The sequence below is a fragment of the Dryobates pubescens genome, chromosome 4 (genome assembly GCF_014839835.1).
Source record: "Dryobates pubescens isolate bDryPub1 chromosome 4, bDryPub1.pri, whole genome shotgun sequence".
Lineage (NCBI taxonomy): Eukaryota > Metazoa > Chordata > Aves > Piciformes > Picidae > Dryobates > Dryobates pubescens.
In genome coordinates this window covers 2076588-2083574 of record NC_071615.1, presented here as the reverse complement: position 1 = coordinate 2083574, position 6987 = coordinate 2076588, and the positions used below count along the sequence as shown (strand labels likewise).

Here is a 6987-nt window from a genome sequence, read left to right as displayed (position 1 = left end):
ATGAGCCTGTTTTGGTGAACAGCTCTTGTCAATATTGATTAAATTCCATCTTCCCATCCTCTTGCGGTCCCTTCAGCCCTGCCATCCTAAAATAACTGAGTAACGAGATCCTGCTTAACCCTTCCTTCCTCCTCCAAACAAATACCCCCCAGGCTGAAATCACCCACTAACTACTCCTTTGTTCCTCTCCTGCAGGAAGCCACCCAGCAACAAGACAAAAACCCACCAGCCAGTGGAAAGCAGCTGGTTTAAGTTCAAGCCAAACAGGCTCAGCTTGCGTGAGCCAGGGCTTTAGCACAGGCCAAGCTGGGAAGGCTGCGCCTGCATCATTAACAAAATCCCCAGCAAATGCTCCCTGTGGCATCCAACCAGCTCTCCAGGGCTGCAAATTGTGCCCGGGAGCATATTCTTCCCCAGCTCCTCCTTGCCAGGGTGCCTTTCACCGCAGACATCAATGTGCCTGCGTCCCACGCCGGCCTGGATTAACTGCCTCTTTTATTGCTGCCAATTACTGGCAGCAACGATGCCGCGGGGATGGAGCACACGAGATGGGTTACCACCTTCCTGGCCCTAATGATGGGAGGTTTTGCAAGCTGCAGTAGCAGCCTCAGCTCCAAAACCAAGAGGGTGGGATCAGCCCACAGCCCCATAACCCTGCTTTCCCTGCACACCCATCCTTTGCACCCCACTGAAGGCAGAAATCTATCCAGTGTGGATCAAGAGATGCAAAAGGTGATGCCCACCCGTGGGGACCTTCCCCTGTGGATGGGAGGAGAGGCAGCCCTGGGCTGCAGGCAGCAGACCACACTCAGCTGCTGCTGAATGCTCTGAGGCTTCACACTGCGAGAAGAATGAGCAGATAATAGGATTTTCCGTCTCTTCAAAGGGCGTGTGAGCCAGGCCCCTGAGCTGTGCAGTGCCCTGGGAAGAGCTGCTGGGAAGCTCCCACCGGCACCGCAACCGCAGGGATGCTCCCAGCTGCAGAGCAGCTGCCTGTGAGCAAATGTGGACCAGGGACCCGAGTCCTGCGAGGGCACCAGGCTGGTGGGCACCACAGGGGGTATCGCTGCCACTACCGAGAGGATGCCAAATGCTGGCAATGCCACACCAGGAGCCAAGGGAAAGTTCAGCCGCTCTGCCACGGCGCTTTTTGGCCGGGAGCAGCTGCTCTGCTGCAAAAGCAAAGGGGAAAGCAGCCAGGGAGCTCTCCACTCGCTGCTTAGAGCAGCCAGGGCACGCACACATCGCCACACCGAAGGCATGAGACACTCAAACCTCCTCCCCTGCACACGGACGCTGGCACCAGCCTAGGGCACAGCAACCAACCCCAGCCAGCCCAAGGTCCCTGGGCCCCCGACCACCACACAGGGCCAGCCAAGGGATCATCTGGAGGCTCATCTGAAGAGCTCCCACGTCCCCGCGAACCTGCTCCATTTCTCCTCAGATGGCTTATCAGCAGTGACTTTCCCGACAGCAATCGATAGAAAACATTTTATCGCCTTCCCAGGCGGCAGGATCCTTGGAGTGGGTCTGATTTCTGTTTCTATGGTGACATCTTCCGGGCTTGTGAAAGATCTTGCCTTTCTTGGTTGTTGTTGGGTGGTAGAGACAGGGTTGGGGGGGGGGAGGGTGAAGTGGGGGCTGGTGCTACATTTTTGTTGTTGTAGGTTTGGCTGGGTTTTTTTTATTATTATTATTGTTTTGTGGTTTTGGTTTTGGTTGGGTTTTTTTTTTTCACTTTCTTTTTAAGAGCATTTCCAGTGTAACAAGGAAGTTGCCAGCCAGACAAACACGATGCCCGCAGCTTACTTGCAGCACTGCTGCTCGCTGGGAGGGGCCCCAGGGCAGCTTTCATCCCCAAAACACGTCGCAGCCTCTGAAACCTATTGAGGTTCAGATGCACGTTGGCTCAGCCAGGGCTGTCTCCTTCTTTCCCTTGTCCCTGTCTCCCAGCCCAGCCCTCCGGGCTTCTTCTGCCAGGTCTGGAAAAAGCCACTCGGCCACACAGCAGGGATGGCCTGAAGCACAAGTGACTGCTTGGGGCGTTTTGTAGTGCAGCTTATTTTGCTCCTCAGCTCTGCTCTCTCCTCCTTCCTCTTCCTTTCTTCCTCGCACCACTTGCTTTGATGGAAGAGAAGGGGGTTTGCCGTGCAGCCCCCCACTACCTTGCCAGCCGCAGTGGCCCTGACCAAAGGGGAAAGGAGGGATGCCAGCGGGTTCACTTTGTATCTCCAGGACACGAGTGTTTGCCATCTCCATCTCCTGCATGCAAATGGCCCAGTGCTTCTGCTGAGTTATCTGCACCTGAGGATCTTGCTGCCTGCCTAATTAATGCCTGCATCGTTCCTCCTCATTACAGCTCCCTTTATGCCATGAATGGCATCGTCTCTGCTGCCTGCCCCTGCCGAAACAGCCCCCGCACTCCAGCTGGAAGCCACCTTCCACTGGGAGATGGATGGATGGATGGCTGCATGCATGCATGCATGCATGACCTCTCATGTTCAGAGGTGCCCTATGCTGATGCATTTAGCAAAGTAGCCCCCAGCTATTTGGCCCTTGTGACTTGGGGACCCAAAGGGCTGCTCCTCTCCTCCACCACTGAGTCCCCAAGCGGGGTCCAGCCTGTGTCCTTACTGCACTTCTGTCCCCTTTGAGGTCCCCTTCCAGCTTGCCAAAAGCATTCAGCCACCTGGCGAGGCTGAGCAACATGAAGGAGCCAACAGCCCTGTGTGCCTCTAAGTATGGCACTGGCTGTGCCACTCAACCCAAGATGTGCTACATGGGCTGCTGCAAGGGCAGAGAGCTTGGGACAGCTGAGGTGCTGCTGACAGCTTCAGCCCAGACTGCCAGAGGTGGGTTTGAGTGGCATCACCAGCTTGGCAACACTCTGCCTGCACCTCTCCCATAATGATCAAGCCGTGCTGCTCTATTTAGTTAATGTCTCTCCATGGCACAGCCTTCTGCCTGCACAAAATCAAACAAACCCAAGAAAACAGAGAGTTCTGCTCTGTGGTTTGGGGTTTTTTCCGGTTTTGTTTTGGTTTTGCTCTTTTATAATGGGAAACTCCAAAGCTCAGAGAGTTGGAACTGTGTCCTGGCGTTAAGTGACAGCAGGGGATTACTCCTTGCATCGGGCACAGACCCAAAGCACTTAAAAGCAAAGGCAGGAATGGCTAATGCGGTCCTGCCGTCACCTTACCCAGCACAGAGAAACACACCGGCGGTGACACAGATCAACCCCTGCATATTTCAGCTCTGCACAACGCCCTTATCTTTGACCCAAAATAAAAAATTATTCCTTGCTCAGCAATCTCAAAACACAGAATTATCTATGCCTGCATTAATGCCACCTATCAATCACCTTCGAATGCAAACCCGCCCGGCGCTCAGCCCTGATTTTGCCATAAAAGGATGGGCACGCGCCAAGCGCCTCTCTCCACGCTGTCCTAGGGAATGATCAGCAAATCCTCTCCTGCCCATTGACAAACACTTGCATCCTCAGCTTCTCCTAATGGAAGCAATCTCTCTGGTCCCCGAGAAAGGGCAGAGCACTGAGGCGAGGAAGGGAAGCAGCATGTTCTCCTCTTCCTCCCCTCCCCTCCCCTCCCCTCCCCTCCCCTCCCCTCCCCTCCCCTCCCCTCCCCTCCCCTTCCCTTCCCTTCCCTTCCCTTCCCTTCCCTTCCCTTCCCTTCCCTTCCCTTCCCTTCCCTTCCCTTCCCTTCCCTTCCCTTCCCTTCCCTTCCCTTCCCTTCCCTTCCCTTCCCTTCCCTTCCCTTCCCTTCCCTTCCCTTCCCTTCCCTTCCCTTCTCCTTTTTGTATCCTCTCTCCCAAAAACTCCTCTTCAGATCTGAAAGCCAACACAGGGCCAGGTGACAGAGGGGAAGGTGAGCTGGCTGGGGGCTTGGGTGGAAGCAGTGAGATAAACCCCACGCTGCTCTCCCCCTTGAGACAAACCCCACTTTGCTCTCCCTGTGAGGGCAGTGGGGAGGATCAGTATTACTGGACTCTTTGAGGAGAGCTTGTGACCCTTTGCTTTGCTGCTCAGAGGGAAGACTGTTTGACAGGACATGAGGAGGGTAAGTAGAGATTTGCAAGGCTGGGCACATTCTGCAAGGCTTTTTCTTCCTTTCTGAAGAAACTGGGGAGTGTTGGTGGGAGAAAGTGCTGGATAAGCAAAAGGAAAACACCAAGGAGTGCTTAAAGAAATGGCAAAGCACAGATCAAATCCAGACCATATCAAATGTCTTTCCAGGTGACTGTGATGCTGCTGCAGGGCGCTGATAGGAATGCAGACAGACAGCAGGGCCACAACAAATACCAGTAAGAGCTCTGGAGGAGAGAAAAGTCCTCAGGCATGTGCCACAATCCAGCTGTGAGCAGGAGAGCCCCCTCAAGCAGGTTGTCCCACCAGGGCTGTCCCACCAACGACCGCTACAACAGACATGAGGTTGAACAAACTCCTGTGTCCCGCTGGCAGCCTGGGATCAGCACTGAGAGGACGGCACACAAGGGGTCCATCCGAATTTCCGCCCCACGCGCTCCAGGAACAATGGCCCAAGTGTCCCTCAGAGGCTCCTCCTGCCACACGTGGCCCCGGCCGCCCTCCGAACACTCTCCCTCTTGTTCGCCTTGGCCGGGAAGCAGCAGAGCAGCAGGTATTTCCTGCCATCGGCCACCATTCCCACCCGGGCAGCCCCACGAGGGACACACTGCTTCAGCCCCATGTCCCCTAAGGGAGCTGACAACCCCTGGGGAAAAGCAGGGACACGCAGAAGTTGCCATCCCTCAGCAGGCAGGTGGCCCTGCTCCAAAGGGACACCAGCAGCTTGATGCACGCCCTCCTGCTGTGCACATCCTGCTGGAAAAGATTTCCCTTCTGCAGTTCCAAGCCCCAGCTGAAATGAGGCTAAAAAACGTGCAAAACGCTGGTTTTGCTTTGTTTCCTTTGTGCGTCTCAGAGTGTCCTGCACCCAGGGCGCTTCCGCATAGCTGTGCTTTGGCTCCCGCCTTCAGGAATCGTTTTCATAGGAAAGCAGGATTAAATTAGCACCCGGGCTGTGGGAGCCTGGAATCTCCCTGTTAAAAATACCTGCAAGTGTCGCTGGGGCTGAAGCCAGGTGTCAACAGCAGGGGCACAAGCAAGGAGGGGTCCCGGGTGCCGCCCCTCTTGGAGCGAGCTGGGTGGCACCTCTGAGACGCAAGAGCTGAGCACCGAGAGTTTAACACCAGATCCCCGATGGAGAGGAAAATCCCAAGCAAGCACCAGGCTGCAGCCAATTTTCCTCGCTTAATATGTTTCCTGCACTCATCCCCCGCCCTGACCTCAACTCCTCCTTGGAGCACGTTCAGCCCCCAGTGCACTGCTAAGCAGTGGCCAGGGCCAGCGGGACTGCTGCCATCTTGTCCCTCCCCTCGGCTTGGTGGCCAAAGTTCCTGCGGTGGCCGCTGCAGACCCTGGGTCTCTGCATGGGGCTCTCCAAGCTGAAGCAGGCAGCACCCTCGGGGGTGAGCACCCTGGTGCTCTGTGCACTCACTGGGGCTGCCGTGGGGTGCTGGAGAGCAGGGGGCTGGACATGCCACCTTCATTCTCTCCAAAGGATGTGTGTTCCACATGCAGCTGCAGATCAGGATGAGGATCTGAATCTATCTCCAAATGCAAATCCAGATGTGGATTCAAATCCAGAGCCAAATCCTGATCCAAATCAAGAACTGGATCCGAGCGCCTAGCCACATGTGGTCCAACCTCGATCCAGATGTGGATCCAAATCCTGAAGCAGATCAGTTAAAAATCCAGATGTGTATCCAAATTTCAATCCAAATTCAGACTCATATGCAAGTGCAGATCCACATGTGGTCCAGCCCTGATCCAATGTGGATCCAACTCCTGATCGACGCCCTGACCCAGCACCTGGTATGCAGTCCCTGGCGTACCAGCAGCGCCTGGCACCTCATCTTGCTGAGGAGCACTTGGTGCCTTTCCCCAACACCTGGCAGTTGCTGCCCTGCTCCCAGTACTGCTGCCTACCATCCATTACCCAGTGCCCAGTACCAGCACCCAGCAGGACGCCCTGCTCGAGTACCACTGCCCACCACCCACCCCTAACCCGCCACCCGGCGCACGTTGCCATATGATCTCTTGCCGCTGGCACTGCTGCCCGGTTCACGCTCCCGGTAGCCCCTGTGGTGGCCGGTACATGATGCTTAGCGCCCGCCGCGATGCCTAGCGGAGCTTGTTCGGTTCCCGTTCGGTTCGCGCTCGGTTCCCGGCGGCGCGCGGGGCCCGTCCCCGGATGCCGGTTGGCGGTGGCGCGCGGCGCGGCCGGCAGGTGTCGCCGCCGTCGCGGGCAGGGCGGCGGGCGCGCGTGCACTTCCGACGGCGCTCGGTCATGCCCCCGACTTTCCTCCCCCCCTCTCCGTTCCCTCCCTCCCTCCCTCCCGGCGCCGCGCGGGGCTCCCGCCCGCTGACACCGCCGAGGCGGCTCTGCACGGCGCGGCGCGGCGGAGAGCGGCGCGGCCGCTCGGGGATGGCCGCCGGGGCCGCCCCCGCCCAGCGCCGCCGCTGAGATCCTTCCCTCCGGGGCACCGGCCCGGCAGGTAAGAAAAGGCTCCAGTTGTGGCTCCCGGGAGGGCCTCGGGCTCAGACGCCACTGGCTGAAACGCCACCGGCCGAGGTGGGCTCCCGGGGAGGGCAGCGGGGACGGAGTGGTGCTGGTGGTGGGGTGACACCCGTTGTCTGGCTGGGGAGGAGAGTGGCTGGCCGAGCCGTGCCGGGGGCCCCTCGGTACAGCCCCGCTCGCTTCGCGTCGCAACGGCGGCTGCAGCCGCGGCGCCCGCCGGGCCCGTTGCGTTCCTGCTGCCGCGTCCGTGTCGCGCTATCGGCATCTTCCCTTCCCCTTCCTTTCCTTTCTCTTCTTTCCCGTACCCTTTCTCCTACTTTCCCCTTTCCCATTCCCTTTTTCTTCCTTTCCCCTTTCCCATCCCCTTTCC

General features: G+C 57.7%; 1 protein-coding gene across 2 annotated transcripts in view; it reads left to right on the top strand.

The window, feature by feature from the left end:
• The first annotated feature begins 6444 nt into the window (after window positions 1–6444).
• The window catches only part of RAI1 (retinoic acid induced 1), an 82271-nt gene continuing 81728 nt past the window's right edge, over window positions 6445–6987 (top strand). For both annotated transcript variants that reach the window (XM_054180284.1, XM_054180285.1), the window contains exon 1: window positions 6445–6594. The gene's annotated coding sequence lies outside the window, so the exon portion shown is untranslated. The remainder of the gene's footprint in view (window positions 6595–6987) is intronic.